Source organism: Oncorhynchus mykiss, chromosome 31, assembly GCF_013265735.2.
Source record: "Oncorhynchus mykiss isolate Arlee chromosome 31, USDA_OmykA_1.1, whole genome shotgun sequence".
Classification (NCBI taxonomy): Eukaryota; Metazoa; Chordata; class Actinopteri; order Salmoniformes; family Salmonidae; genus Oncorhynchus; species Oncorhynchus mykiss.
Window position 1 is genome coordinate 37,862,371 of NC_050571.1, and position 16,174 is coordinate 37,878,544.

At 39.6% G+C, this 16,174-nt stretch overlaps 1 long non-coding RNA gene across 2 annotated transcripts in view; it reads left to right on the forward strand.

The window, feature by feature from the left end:
• The window catches only part of LOC110505122, a 73,234-nt gene that overhangs the window by 47,561 nt on the left and 9,499 nt on the right, over positions 1–16,174 (forward strand). For both annotated transcript variants that reach the window (XR_002470686.2, XR_005041180.1), the window contains exon 2: positions 15,813–15,949. This is a non-coding gene — a long non-coding RNA (uncharacterized LOC110505122). The remainder of the gene's footprint in view (positions 1–15,812; positions 15,950–16,174) is intronic.

Sequence of the window (16,174 nt, forward strand, 5' to 3'; positions counted from 1 at the left end):
GGCAGTTAATCCACTGTTCCTAGGCCGTCATTTAAAATAAGAATTTGTTCTTAACTGACAAGCCTAGTTAAATAAAGGTAAAACAACACAAAATCCTCTGCCATGCCTGTGTCATGATTTCATAGTGCAATGATGGTATAGTGCCCCATGAGAGAAAATAGGTTTGTTCTTGAGACTGTTGGCATCATGTGTTTTGTGTTCAACTTCCTGTAGTTAACACTAACGTAGCAAGCAAACATTGTGGATCTAAACACATTGCAGGTAGCTGTTCCTATCTCATCTTTAAAAGTCTACTGATCTTAAAGAAGGTAGCCTAGAGGTTTAGAGCATTGGGACAGTAACCGAAAGGTCACTGGTTCAAATCCCCGTGCCCACAAGGTGAAACATCGTCCGATGTGCCCTTGAGCAAGGCACTTATTGTTCATTTAAGTCACTCTCGATAAGAGCGTCTGCCAAATGACTAAAATGTAAAGTGACGGGAGGCCAGAATTTGACATGTTGGAGTTGCAGCCATACATTTCATCCATTCACTCTGTGCCATTGCAAATACACAGAGCTGAGTGAAGTATGTGGGCTATGATCAGCACAATCAGACAGTGATTGGCCCTTCATATTCAGATAAGACATTTCCTAGGAAATGAATGCGGTATCAATTGACATCTTTCTTTTCTCTCCACTGCTTTCTTATTTCTTTACCTGCTTTGTATTCCATTGTAGCTCTTTGACCATGCAGAGCCAAAATCCAATCTATCTTGTTTTCATTTGTACACAAAGAAGTGTTCAAAGCACAGGAGGTTGGTGGCACCTTAATCGGGGAGGATAGGCTTGTGGTAATGGCTAGAGCGGAATATGTGGGAATGATATCAAATACATCAAACACATGGTTTCCAGGTGTTTGATGCCATTCCATTTGCTCTGTTCCGGGAATTATTATGAACCGTCCTCCCCTCAGCAGACTCCTGTGGTTCAAAAATGTTAAAGGTGCAGTACCAAAATACATAGTTAGAACCAGATGACATTACCAGTGTTGTTATTGACTGTCTATAAAATGAAAAAAATACTTTCCTAGAGGTTATCTTCACATTATATCATCTTGCTTACTAACTCCAGTCTGTGTTAAAGGTCTTAGTGTTTTAGGTAGGTGTCTGTATTGCTAGGTACACTTCATGAAATCAATTCAGTCAATCAAAGGCCAAAATAATTAAATCTACCTCTGTTGTTGTATGATTACTGACCATTATTTTTTCTTTGGGGAAAACATGCAGAATGACATGCAGTTAATTAAAATACATTTTGGGGAAATTACAATTGTGATTGAATTAGATAGTCATTGAGTTCACCACATTTTGAATATGAATTGTTTAGTGGGCAATAGCTCCCAATCAGTCTTGGACCTTCTCTTTTCCCTCCTGGGTTGAGATGGAAACAAAACAACCGAAAGCAAACATTCATTTGTGTTGTAAAGATTTAAGAACACCTATACCCTTATTCAATTAAATAACAATTTATTCCAAGGCAACAGAAAAGGTCCCCAGTGCCACTAAGAGTATTGAAGTTCCTGGTTAGATTTTTTTTTCCCCTTTAAGGCTGAGAGAAAAGTCTTCCTGACTTGGATTCAAGTGGCGTTATTGTGAGGCAATGGATCAATTTGTCGAAAAGCGCCACATGTGTCGCTCCAAATAATGAGGGGAATAACGAACCACTTTAAATCCTGTGTTCAGGATTTATCAAAGTTATCAGTGACAGCTCTTTAACTGGCACCTGTCTCTAGGAATCAATGTAATTGACAAACTTTTGTGTTCCCCACCATCTGGCTCTCTGTTAAAAACACTGTGGGGTCTCTTTTAGAAAAAGTGTTTCCAAATGTGTTTCCTAGTGTAAATGTGTACAGTGTGTGTAGCAGTTTTGAACAAAAACACGATTGTTGTATAAATCATGACCTATGCATCTGAATAATGTGGAAAAAGTTCTCAATTGTCGTAAAAGTAAATGCTATAAACCAAATTATTTACATAATGTTTAATTTATGGACAGCCAGATGCACACTCCAACACTGATTTACAAACACAGTATTTGTGTTTGGTGAGTCCGCCAGATCAGAGGCAGTAGAGATGACAATAAGTTATATTGATATGTGCATGAATTGGGCCATATTGCCCTACTGTCTGAGCATTGAAATTGTAACGATTACTTTTGGGTGTCAGGAAAAATGTATGGAGCAAAACGTACATACTATTTTTAGGAATGTAGTGGAGTAAAAGTATAAGTTGTAAAAACTATAAAAGTTCAAGAACAGATACCACAAAAACAACTTTAGCAGTACTTTAAAGTATATTTGCAGTGCAATGGTGATTGCGTCATCCGTGGATCTGTCGTGGCGGTAGGCGAATTGGGGATGGTATTGGGGATGGTTGAGTGTGTCGGGGAGGAAGAAGGTGATGTGGTCTTTTTACTAGTCTCTCAAAGCAATTCATGATGACGTAAATGAGTGCTACGGGATGAGGATTCATTCAGTTCAGTCAGTTCATTCAGTTCAGTTACTTTCCATTTCTTGGGAACCGGGATGGTAGTGGACATTTTGAAGCAGGTAGGGATAACGGCCTGAGCTAAACACGATTTGTTTCCATTTGTATTTGGTTTCCCCAAATAATAATGAAATCATCAAATTTTATAAAATGATAAGTATTTTCTGTTTTGGTATGAAGGATGCACAAGGCGTCTCTCACAACAGTCTTCATTAAAGAGCTCTCGGCAAAACAGCGATAAAGCCTTATTTTAACGCCATGAGAACATTGGAATAAGTTTAATTTATCGAGCACAGAGAGATTCCTCACTCTGACACAAGCAGCAGGGGGTCTTTAGAAGCGGGGCAGCATTTCGGCACAGCAAAGCTTTGAAAGTCTCCCTAAAGAGGTGCTGGATTTAAAAGCTAGAGCTAATAGGCTACGCCTGGCACGTTACAGCCATAGACAGGCAACGTGATCCTGAATGTCTTGAATATTCGTTTTTTAATTGCCGGCTTCTTGTTAGATACAGTTGAAGTCGGAAGTTTACATACACTTAGGTTGGAGTCATTAAAACTCGTTTTTCAACCACTCCACAAATTTATGGTTAACAAACTATAGTTTTGACAAGTCGGTTAGGACATCTACTTTGTGCATGACACAAGTAATTTTTCCATAACTTGTTTACAGACAGATTATTTCACTTAAAATTGTCACGGTCAATATAATGAGGAGACCAAGGCACAGCGTGACAAGCAAACATTCTTCTTTAATAAACGAAATAACACTGAACAAACGATCCAACCGAACCGTGACACTAACATACGTAGCGCAGAGAGGCAACTGAACATAGACCAACAACCCACAAACTATCCAAGGACTATGGCTACCTAAATATGGTCCCCAATCAGAGACAACGATAAACAGCTGCATCTGATTGAGAACCAATTTAGGGAACCATAGACATAAAAACACCTGGACTAGAAAAAAACATAAACATACAAAAAACCCTAGACAATACAAAACTACTCAAACCACCCTTGTCACACCCTGACCTAACCAAATAATAAAGAAAACAAAGATAACTAAGGTCAGGGTGTGACAATAATTCACTGTATCACAATTCCAGTGGTTCAGAATATACACTAAGTTGACTGTGCCTTTAAACAGCTTGGAAAATTCCAGAAAATTATGTCATGGCTCTAAAAGCTTCTGATAGGCTAATTGACATCGTCGGAGTGAATTGGAGGTGTACCTGTGGATGTATTTCAAGGCCTACCTTCAAACTCAGTGCCTCTTTGCTTGATATCATGGGAAAATCAAAAGAAATCTGCCAAGATCTCAGAAAAAAAATTGTAGACCTCCACAAGTCTGGTTCATCCTTGGGAGCAATTTCCAAATGCCTGAAGGTACCACGTTCATCTGTACAAACAATAGTACGCAAGTATAAACACCATGGGACCATGTAGCCATCATACCGCTCAGGAAGGAGACGCGTTCTGTCTCCTAGAGATGAACGTACTTTGGTGCGAAAAGTGAGCTTCAATACAAGAACAACAGCAGAGGACCTTGTGAACATGCTGGTGGAAACAGGTACAAAAGTATCTATATCCACAGTAAAACGAGTCCTATATCAAAATAAACTGAAAGGCCGCTCAGCAAGGAAGAAGCTACTGCTCCATAACCGCCATAAAAAAGCCAGACTACGGTTTGCAACTGCACATGGGACAACAATTGTACTTTTTGGAGAAATGTCCTCTGGTCTGATGAAACAAAAATAGAACTGTTTGGCCATAATGACCATCGTTATGTTTGGAGGATAAAGGGGGTGGCTTGAAAGCTGAAGAACCTCATCCCAACCGTGACACACGGGGGTGGCAGCATCATGTTGTGGGGGTGCTTTGCTGCAGGAGGAACTGGTGCACTTCACAAAATAGATGGCAACATGAGGATGGAAAAATATGTGGATATATTGAAGCAACATCTCAAGACATCAGTCAGGAAGTTAAAGCTTGGTCGCAAATGGGTCTTTCAAATGGACAAGCACTCTTCCTCCAAGCACTCGTCCAAAGGCTTAAGGACAACAAAGTCAAGGTATTGGAGTGGCCGTCACAAAGCCCTGACCTCAATATTATAGAAAATTTGTGGGCAGAACTGAAAAAGTGTGTGCGATCAAGGAGGCCTACAAACCTGACTCAGTTACACCAGCTCTGTCAGGAGGAATGGGCCAAAATTCACCCAACTTATTGTGAGAAGCTTGTGGAATGCTACCCGGAACATTTGACCCAAGTTAAACAATTTAAAGGCAATGCTACTAAATACTAATTGAGTCTATGTAAACTTCTGACCCACTGGGAATGTGATGAAAGAAATACAAGCTGAAATAAATAATTCTCTCTACTATTATTCTGACATTTCACGTTCTTAAAATAAAGTGGTGATTCTAACTGACCTAAGACAGGGCATTTTAACTAGGATTAAATGTCAGGAACTGTGAAAAACGGCGTTTAAATGTATTTGGCTAAGGTGTATGTAAACTTCCGACTTCAACTGTACATGTCGTTACATGATAGCGAACGCATGAAAATGTGGACCTAGACATATGTTCGCTTGTGAAACCATCCTATACTGAAATCATTTTCCTAAGGATCACTCGTACGTCTTGGTTGAAAATGGTCGCCATTAATAACTCAGTGCTATGTGACCCTCTAAGCAACCCCCCGTCGAGAAACACGTGTTCTCTGTCTGTTCATGTGCTCAAGGTGACTAATTAGCAAAGGTCCAGACTGTATCAAACCAACAGTGTCGTAATAGATAGTCACATGCGAAAACACAGTATAACATAAATAACAAGTCTACACTTCAATACAATCCAGAGACATAGCACCATAATGATGCCCAAGTCTAAGGATGTGTTTTTAAAAATGTTGTCTTCGTAAAATGTATATGTTATTGAAGTAGTTTGATGTAAAGCGCGTACCGATGTCGACTTTTCTACTAATGAGAAACGCATCTTAGGAGAATATCTCCAGAGAGTCAAGACTCATTTACAAGATGTACACATCAACAAACGGATAACTGAAACAACAGTGATTGTGTCTTGGTAATTGTTAGTCTGAGAGTTAGCAAAGTTATAATGACCATTCCCAGTACACAATGTTGGATATGAAAATAGCTGGTTACGAGACTATGGCAATATCGATTTTTGAAAACTTTTATTTACTGTTACAAAACGATCAGCTATGGTAACTCAAGACATCATGACCATTCGCCTGGCAGTTATGCTCTTACCTCAGCTGAAATGTGTAACGCGTATAATACAAACGTTTTAAGGACATTGTTATCAACATTTCTGAATATGTGATCATAGCAATTACATTGACATAATGTCAAACAGACGCTACACCTGCTCAATTGTAATTTTAAACATGTTCTATCCTTAGATTGTGCAGCATTGTTATGTTCACAAACATAAAATTGCTGCGTACAGAATCATGGGAAATTGGACCCTTGGGAAATTGTTGCAGGGACGGAATGGCCTTAGGTCAATTCTGGCAAATGCCATATAGGCTAGTTCATCTTCAGCCCAGTGTGCTGGTCCATCCTTGGCCCAGGGGCCCTGTAATATTTTTTTATAAAAAATTGATAATTATTTGGCAACAATGGGGGCTTGTTTGGGGGCCTTGAGGAAAACAAATGGGCTGGTGTGTTAGAAATGCCTGGACTTATTTCTGGTCCGAGACTGTCCCTGAATTGATGCATCCACACACAGACCATGACATCAGCTGCTGATTGGAGCCAACAAATACTGAAATGTAAGTCTTGTTGAGCCCTTGTCACCGACTTGGGTAACAAGTGAATTGAAATTGGTTTTACCTGAGTCAGGTAATCATTACTAAACTAATCTGCTCCGAGGCCAAGGATATACGTGGGATATATATATATATATATAGAGAGAGAGAAAGAGAGAGAGCGAGAGAGAGATTTCACTTATGTAATGAAAGGCAGTGCACTTATTGAATATCAAGGTTACTGTTCTACATTAAAATTATGAGTTTTCAATTGGGTATCTGTTTATGGTGAGCTGTCAACAATTACTATCATTCAAATGTTTTCTTGTTTTATACCAGGAAACATAGCATACCACCCTGCATCCTACTGCTGCCTTGCCTCTGAAGCTAAGCAGGGTTGGTCCCTGAATGGGGGACCAGATGCTGTTGGAAGTGGTGTTGAAGGGCCAGTAGGAGTTCCCCAGGGCATTGATTGGGGACATAGGGTGAAGGATGCTGTCTTTCGGATGGGACGTTAAACAGGTGTCCTGACTCTCTGTGGTCACTAAAGATCCCACTTATTGTAAGAGTCGGGGTGTTAAACTTCCTGGTTAAATTCCCAATCTGGCCACCTAATCATCCCCAGCTTCCAATTGGCTCATTCATCTCCCCTGTAACTATCCTCCACGTTGTTGCTGTCAATGAGAATGTGTTCCCAGTCAAATGACCTGGTAAAATAAAAAACATACAGGATGTAAATTACTTTAATGGGTGATTGAATAATGATGAACATTTAGCATCCCCAGAAGGCAAATTTTTACTTACTCTCATCTTCAAAACAACTGCTATGATTATCTTCATCATAATCAAACCCCCTACTACCATCCTGATCATCATCATCGCTATCAATTTTTTTATATTACTAGGCAAGTCAGTTAAGAACAAATTCTTATTTTCAGTGACGGCCTAGGAACAGTAGGTTAACTGCCTGTTCAGGGGCAGAACGACAGATTTGTACTTTGTCAGCTCGGGGATTTGAACTTGCAACCTTCCGGTTACTAGTCCAACGCTCTAACCACTAGGCTACCCTGCCGCCCCAATAGCATCATCATCGTCATTGTCAAGCATTACCACAATAATTATTCATTTCCCCATGGTTAAAGACGATGTTCATTATTCCAATAACAGATGGACCCTGTTAACTGCACACGTCTGGTGAGTGTTGAAGTGTCAACTTTAGCATGGGAAACAGCTGGGAGGACATGGCCTGTGTTTTGCAGCTGGTCTGCACTCTTCAATTATTCAGGCCTCACAGCTGTCTCGTAGCAGGCTGCCTCAAGCTCTCTGGCCCCTTATAGCCCTAATAGACTTCCTTTTATACTTCGTTTGAGTTTGAGTTTCACCGGCCAGGACACATTGTAAATGGACTCCTCACAGCGGTGTTATTGCGCAATATCAATGCCTCAACTGCTTGACACTAGAGAACAAAACACTGATGTAACCTAACCTTGTGCTTTACCAAAATATATATGGTGCCGTCTTCCTCCCAATTGAAGTAATTTACTTCCACGAATTGAAGATATTAAACTATTTATAGCAGACTTTTCTTTGTCTTTTTTTAACCCAAGATATCTTTATTAATTATTCACTCGTGCCCTGAAGGAAAGTGGCTAAAGACCCTCTCTCTTTTTCCTCTCTGAGCCCCCTTGAAGAAAGAAATGGTTCTTTGATTGAGGTGGCATGCTGGTGATATGAAAGTCTAATTATCTCTTAGAAATGGAGCTTTAATTAGGAGTCTGATGCCAAATCGACACGCTGAGAATTTGTACTTTGTGATGGATAGTGTGTGCATCTCCTTAGTGACTACAGATAGAATAATCTGGGGGATAGAGGTGTAGGGGGACTATGAGGGTGATGCCAGACGAAAAGGGCGAACAAAGTGCAATACCATCATTCATGGTGTAGGAGAGAGAGAGAGAGAGAGAGAGAGAGAGAGAGAGAGAGAGAGAGAGAGAGAGAGAGAGAGAGAGAGAGAGAGAGAGAGAGAGAGAGAGAGAGAGAGAGAGAGAGAGAGAGAGAGAGAGAGAGAGAGAGAGAGAGAGAGAGAGAGAGAGAGAGAGAGAGAGAGAGAGAGAGAGAGAGAGAGAGAGAGAGAGAGAGAGAGAGAGAGAGAGAGAGAGAGAGAGAGAGAGAGAGAGAGAGAGAGAGAGAGAGAGAGAGAGAGAGAGAGAGAGAGAGAGAAAAAAAAGAGCCCACGAGCGACTGAGTGACCATGACGGGTCCCATTCCAGAACAGCAGAATGGTTATCTCCTATTCACACTTCCCTCTCCTCTGCTTTTACCCCCCTCTCATCTCAGCAGGAGGTCCCACAGTCGTCAAGCCCTTAATGCCTCTCCTCTTGCCCCAACTCTCAAGCTGCTTTGCAGATAGCATGCAAAATACATAATCAGTAGATAATCAGTCAACGGTTGTGTTTTGAGGAGGTGGGGTGGCACTTTGGAGTGGGTGGAATGTGTTGCGTTGGAACACAGTTTCATCATGCAAAAATACATAAAGTGGGGTCCAGATTTATTGGATCCTTTGATATAGGTGAGCAAAAAAGACTGTACATCATAAATAATCCAAACACTTAGCTATATTGTATGCTAACACCAATACAATTGCTCAGAGAAAGAGATGTTGTTTAACAAGTAAGACAACAAATCTAAAAAAATATTGGATCCCCAGTTTTCAATATTCCAGCACCCTCCCCTTGCAAGGATCACGAAACTGAGCCTTTTCCTAAAATGTTAGGAGATTAGAGAACACATTGGGAGGGCTCTTAGTCCATTCCTCCATACAGAATCTTTCCAGATCCTTGACACCCTTCATCTGTGCTTATGGCCTGCCCTCTTCAATTCAAACCACAGCTTTTAAGTCCGGAGATGAGATGACCATTGCAAAATGTTGATTTTGAGGTCAATGAACCATTCCTTTGTGGACTTTGATGTGTGTTTAGGATGATTGTCTTGCTGGAAGATTCACTTGCGGCCAAATTTCAGGCTCCTGGCAGAGGCAACTAGGTCTTTGGATATAATGTCCTGCTACTTGGTTCATGATGCCACTGACAAGGGCCCCAGGACCAGTGGAAGCAAAATAGCTCCATAACATCAAAGATCCACCACCGTATTTTACAGTAGGGAATAACATATTTTCTGCATATGCACCGCACCGCCTGGATTGGAACCGGTGCTATAGTCAGAGGACTAACAGTATTTTTTAGGTCATCTTAATCAAGGGATCCAATAATTCTGGACTCCATTGTATATGTAAATGTAATGTACCCATGGTGTATGTCACAACAGCTATGTGTGCAAATGAATCCCAGAACAGACCATCATTTTAAATACGATTATGTCTATGCTAACTCGATTATGAGTTGCCGAATGTAGGCTACTGGAGGTGTGCTTTGGCATTTGAATACCATCATAACAACAACCTTTTTTTGTTGACAAATTCAACCTCGCTGAAAACCCTGGACAGGATTTTCTACAGAAATTAACATATGATTCACACCGTTCCTGAGAAATAGCTGTGCCCAAAAGACTGTGCAAGTGAATGGTCTGAAATCAATTAGGCTGCTGAGTTTATTGCATTAATATAATTATTTGATGATTCCCACTCGAACCAACTAAGTCATCCAACTTTTTGCTTTCGTCTTCTACGCTGTATCAGTCAGTACCATGTGAATTGCACTGTCGTGTACTGTATGTATTTATTATACTGTTTAATCCGTATGTCACGATCTTATGTTCCCCTGAGGACAACAATATGATTATTGTCGACAAAAAAAGAAAGAATAGCTCTGCTGGGATAGAATATAGGTCTTTGTAGATTGAAGGTGTTCTTTGGCAAGGGGGTGTATTGATCATCAAAAAACAAGAGCGACTAAGGCACCGTGCAGAATTCATTCGAGAGCATGGGACCATGAGGTTCTATCTGCATTTTTGTCCAAATGTAGTTATTGCCATAGCCTTGTTCTGTTCAATGTTCTCTCCCTACAGTATATAGTACTCTAAATACCCAAATTCATGTTGTTAAGTTCAAAATAATACGATCCAAAAATTGCTGACACTATACAAATCAATGAGGGTTCGGACCATTAAAGCCAATTATCTCAGAATCACTCCTCTTGCATCTAGAACCTCATTGTCCCAAGCTCTCAAATTGTTTGTTTTTGAGGGGTTAGTTCAAAAACCTGTGTGTATGTTTTACTTTTGTAATTTCTCAATATCCACAAGTACATACATACAGTTAAAGTCGGATGTTTACATACACCTTAGCCAAATACATTGAAACTCATTTTTTTTCACACTTCCTGACATTTAATCCTAGTAAAATGTCTTAGGTCAGTTAGGATCACCACTTTATTTTAAGAATGTGAAATGTCAGAATAATAGTAGAGAGAATTATTGATTTATTTCAGCTTTTATTTCTTTCATCACATTCCCAGTGGGTCAGAAGTTTACATACACTCAATTGGTATTTGGTAGCATTGCCTTTAAATTGTTTAACTTGGGTCAAACGTTTTGGGTAGCCTTCTACAAGCTTCTCACAGTAACTTGGGTGATTTTTGGCACATTCCTCCTGACAGAGCTGTTGTAACCGAGTCAGGTTTTTAGGTCTCCTTGCTCGCACACGCTTTTTCAGTTCTGCCCACACATTTTCTATTGGATTGAGGTCAGGGCTTTGTGATGGCCTCTGCAATACCTTGACATTTTGTCACAACTTTGGAAGTATGCTTGGGGTCATTGTTCATTTGGAAGACCCATTTGCGACCAAGCTTTAACTTCCTGTCTGATGCCTTGAGATGTTGCTTCAATATATCCACATATTTTTCCATCCTCATGATGCCATCTATTTTGTGAAATACACCAGTCCCTCCTGCAGCAAAGCACCCCCACAACATGATGGTGCCACCTCCGTGCTTCACAGTTTGGATGGTGTTCTTCTCCTTGCAAACATCCCCCTTTATCCTACAAACACAACGATGGAGGACTATGGCCAAACAGTACTATTTTTGTTTCATCAGACCAGAGGACATTTCCCCAAAAAGTACGATCTTTGTCCCCATGTGCAGTTGCAAACCGTAGTCTGGCTTTTTTATGGCAGTTTTGGAGCAGTGGCTTCTTCCTTGCTGAGCGGTCTTTCAGTTTATTTCGATATAGGACTCGTTTTTACTGTGGATATGGATACTTTTGTACCTGTTTCCTCCAGCATCTTCACAAGGTCCTTTGCTGTTGTTCTGGGATTGATTTTCACTTTTCGCACCAAAGTACATTCATCTCTTGGAGACAGAACGCGCCTCCTTCCTGAGTGGTATGACGGCTGCGTGGTCCCATGTTGTTTATACTTGCGTACTATTGTTTGTACAGGCGTTTGGAAATTTCTCCCAAGGATGAACCAGACTTGTGGAGGTCTACAATTTTTTTCTGAGGTCTTGGCTGATTTCTTTTGATTTTCCCATGATGTCAAGCGAAGAGGCACTGAGTTTGAGGTAGGTCCTAAAATACATCCACAGGTACACCGCCAATTGACTCAAATGATGTCAATTAGCCTATCAGAAGCTTCTAAAGCCATGACATCATTTTCAGGAATTTTCCAAGCTGTTTAAAGGCACAGTCAACTTAGTGTATTTAAACTTCTGACCCACTGGAATTGTGATACAGTAAAATATAAGTGATTATAAGTGAATATTTGTGATACAGTGAAATATAAATGAATATAAGTGAAACATAAGTGAATATAAGTGATAAGTGAAATAATCTGTCTGTAAATAATTGTTGAAAAAATTACTTGTGTCATGCACAAAGTAGATGTCCTAACCGACTTGCCAAAACTATAGTTTGTTAAAACTTCTTATGGCTGGGGGCAGTATTGAGTATCTTGGCTGAATAAGCTGCCCAGAGTACACTGCCTGCTACTCAGTCCCAGTTGCTAATATATGCATATTATTAGTATATTTAGATAGAAAACACTCTGAAGTTTCTAAAACTGTTTGAATGATGTCTATGAATATGGCAGGCAAAAACCTGAGAAAAAATCCAACCAGGAAGTGGGAAATCTGAGGTTTGTCATTTTTCAACTCATTCCCTATTGAAGATACAGTGGGATATTGGTCATGTTGCTCTTCTTAAGGTTTCCACTAGATGTCAACAGTCTTTAGAAACTTGTTTGAGGCTTCTACTGTAAAGGAGGGGCTCATAAGGGCTCTTTGAGTCAGTGGTCTGGCAGAGTGTCACAAACTCGTGACACTCGTTCACGTGAGAGGTAGCTCGCGTTCCATTCCTTTTCTACAGACAAAAATAATTCTCTGGTTGGAAAATTATTGAAGAGTTATGTTAAAAACATCCTAAAGATTAATTCTATACATTGTTTGACATGTTTCTACGGACTGTAACGGAACCTTTTGACATTTTGTCTGCTCCTAGTGAACACGCTTCGTGAGTTTAGATTTGTTTACAAAACTCGCTAACAAAAGTAGCTATTTGGACATAAATGATAGACATTATCAAACAAAACAAACATTTATTGTGGAGCTGGGATTCCTGGGAGTGCATTCTGATGTAGATCATCAAAGGTAAGTTAATATTTATAATGTTATTTTTGACTTCTGTTGACTGCACAATATGGTGGATATCTTTTTGGCTTGTTTGGTCTCTGAGCGCCGTACTCAGATTATTGCATGGTTTGCTTTTTCCGTAAAGCTTTTTTGAAATCTGACACAGCGGTTGCATTAAGGAGAAGTGTATCTAAAGTTCCATGCATAACACTTGTATTTTCATCAACATTTATTATGAGAATTTCTGTAAATTGATGTGGCTCTCTGCAAAATCACTGGATGTTTTTGGAACTACTGAACATAACGCGCCAATGTATACTGAGATTTCTTGATATAAATATGAACTTTATCGAACAAAACATACATGTATTGTGTAACATGATGTCCTATGAGTGTCATCTGATGAAGATCCCCAAAGGTTAGTGATTAATTCTATCTCTATTTCTGATTTTTGTGACTACTCTCTTTGGCTGGAAAAATTGCTGTGTTTTTCTGTGACTTGGCTCTGACCTAACATAATCATTTGTGGTGCTTTCGCCGTAAAGCCTATTTGAAATCGGACACTGTGGTGGGATTAACAAGAAGTGTATCTTTAAAATGGTGTGAAATACTTCTATGTTTGAAGAATTGTAATTATGGGATTTCTGTTGTTTTGAATTTGGCGCCCTGCACTTTCACTGGCAGTTGTCATATCGATCCCGTTAGCGGGACCTCAGCCCTAAGAAGTTTTTAACAAGACATTTGTGGAGTGGTTGAAGAACAAGTGTTAATGACGCCAACCTAATTGTATGTAAACTTCCAACTTCAACTGTACACACACAGAGAGAGAGATACTTCAAACGAGACCAAGGCTCATCATCGACAAACTGGTAGTCAAACCAAAATTCATCTGAGAAATAAATCAATGAAAAGAGGATACCTTGGTTTCAACTAGGGACATGGTCAGCATATCATTTTCGGCACTATTATGTACAGCATAAAAAAGTCAGCCATTTCATGTCCCATTTCTTCCCTTTGCAGTGAAATGGATGCCATTCAGCTTCTGCTTTGTCACACTGCCATGGCTCATAACTTCAGATGTCCTCTTGACAAATTAACCCACGGCCGAGGAGTCACTCAGACGTGCCACTCCTATGAATTTATCATGAGTAACGTCATTCACTCTACAGACAGATTTGCTTTACCATTCGCCTCAACAATTGGGGTGGAGGGGTAGCCTAGTGGTTAGAGCGTTGGACTAACAACCAAAAGGTTGCAAAATCAAATCCCCGATCTGACAAGGTAAAAATCTGTTGTTCTGCCCCTGAACAAGGCAGTTAACCCACTGTTTCTAGGCCGTCATTGAAAACAATAATTTGTTCTTAACTGACTTGCCTAGTTAAATAAAGGTAAATAAAAAACAATCCTCAGAGCTGAGGAATGAAAACACTGGGTCAAACTTCCAGTCAACTCTTAGATTGGTTGCTCTAAACTCATTTGAGTGCTCATAAGCTGGTATAAATTTGCGTGTAATGTATTATAAAGTTTGCATTGATAAGTCTTTCTAAAAATGATTTTTTTCCAGTCCCACACAATGTCAAAAGACCTATATGTTTGTTAGAGAAAGAAACATGACTGTTATGCTTTTGTGGAACTTTGCATACCCTTCTGTATAATAGCAGTGGTAGTAATAGTAGTGAAAACCAATTATAACATGAATATAGGTTATTATCAGTAGTAGTAGACATTTATGTTAGGAGCAAGGTCATCAGGTCATCCATTGGATTTACTTGGTCCATGATGATAGCTTCAGGCATGCTATGTTCTATTAATATTACTGTGTATGATCATATATTCCTTATAGCAGGGCATGTAAACACTTAATGTTACATTTTGTAACACTTAATGATGGTTGAAATCAATATTTTACAATATTTTACACAGAATCAAATAAACGTCCTTTATGAGAGGAGTTAAGTTCCGCAAGAATGATCTGTTGTGGAATATAGACTCAAATCACAGGGAGAGTCACACAATTAGTGGAAATGTAAAGAAATCAGTACGGACAACTCACTGTACTCTGGAGTATATCACAGAGCAATTTCATAGCAAAAAAAGATCTATGCATTCAAAAATACATCTTGTTATCTCCCTAAACAATGAATTATGCCTTAATGTGCTAGATTTAATGGTAAGAAGCCTACTAGAATACATGACTCAATCCTTCAATCATTTATCGCTTGGAACAATGTTTAATTGCCATGGGAGAACAATTTCAAGTCAATTATATCAACTCCCCGCTGATCCTGTCCTCTGTAGTGCTCCACCAAATAGCCATGTGAGGCTCCTCTCATCTTGAAAAGATATGGAGGTAATTATTTTCTTAATTGCAAACTTAATTTACTAAGTCTTACTTTATGCTTCCACTGGGTGGTATAAGATGGTGGCCCATCCTCCATTTTGTATGTCAGTCTTTCATTCTCCAATGCTCAACAGACAGATAAACTGTACAAAACAGCTGTTACAGTGATTGACAGCTTGTCTTTTGCTCTGGAGATGCTAGTCATTACATGGGGGTGGTTAGGCCTATGTGCAGAGGCATTGCTAATAAAACTTACATAACTTTCAAATTCTTTGATATGTTTACTTCTGTGCATTATAACATTTGTTTGGGACACTAATAAAGTTGAGCAAAAGTGAATTCAGAGATTTACATACCACAGAGTAGCACATAAGCTGTCTGTTGATTGACTGAGCTCAAGTATATTATTTAGTATTGGTCAACTGTGAAGGAACCCAATTATTTGAATGATTGGATAATGTGAGGTACATGTACAGTAATTACTCCTAGTTTTGTTGTTGGCTAGCTGAATTTCTGCTGTCGAGTTTGGTCTCAATTCTGTAGCCTTCAAATCCCTTTATGGTTTCAATTGTCGTTGCTTTTGTCTTCTCGTTAGACCAAGCTATCACGTTGTTTCATTCAGACGACAGCCACATAGTGGACATGAAGGCTTGATGAGGATGGCGGAGGTGGTGATGGGACCGCAGACAGCACCATGAAACGTTCAAAGACCTCAATCTGCAGCAAATTAGGGTAAGTTTAAGGTGTGTGTGAGTGAGGAAGAGGAAACGTGTGTGTGCGTGTGCACATGTGATGCATCATCCACTGCAGTTTTATTGAGTTACAGCATTGATTGTGTGGATCCGTCTGACACTATAATGAGCATTACTTGATTGAATGTAAAGTATCATGCAGTCATGTTGTCAGTGGTGGAAAAAGTATTCAATTCTAATACTTGAGTAAAAGTAAAGATACCTT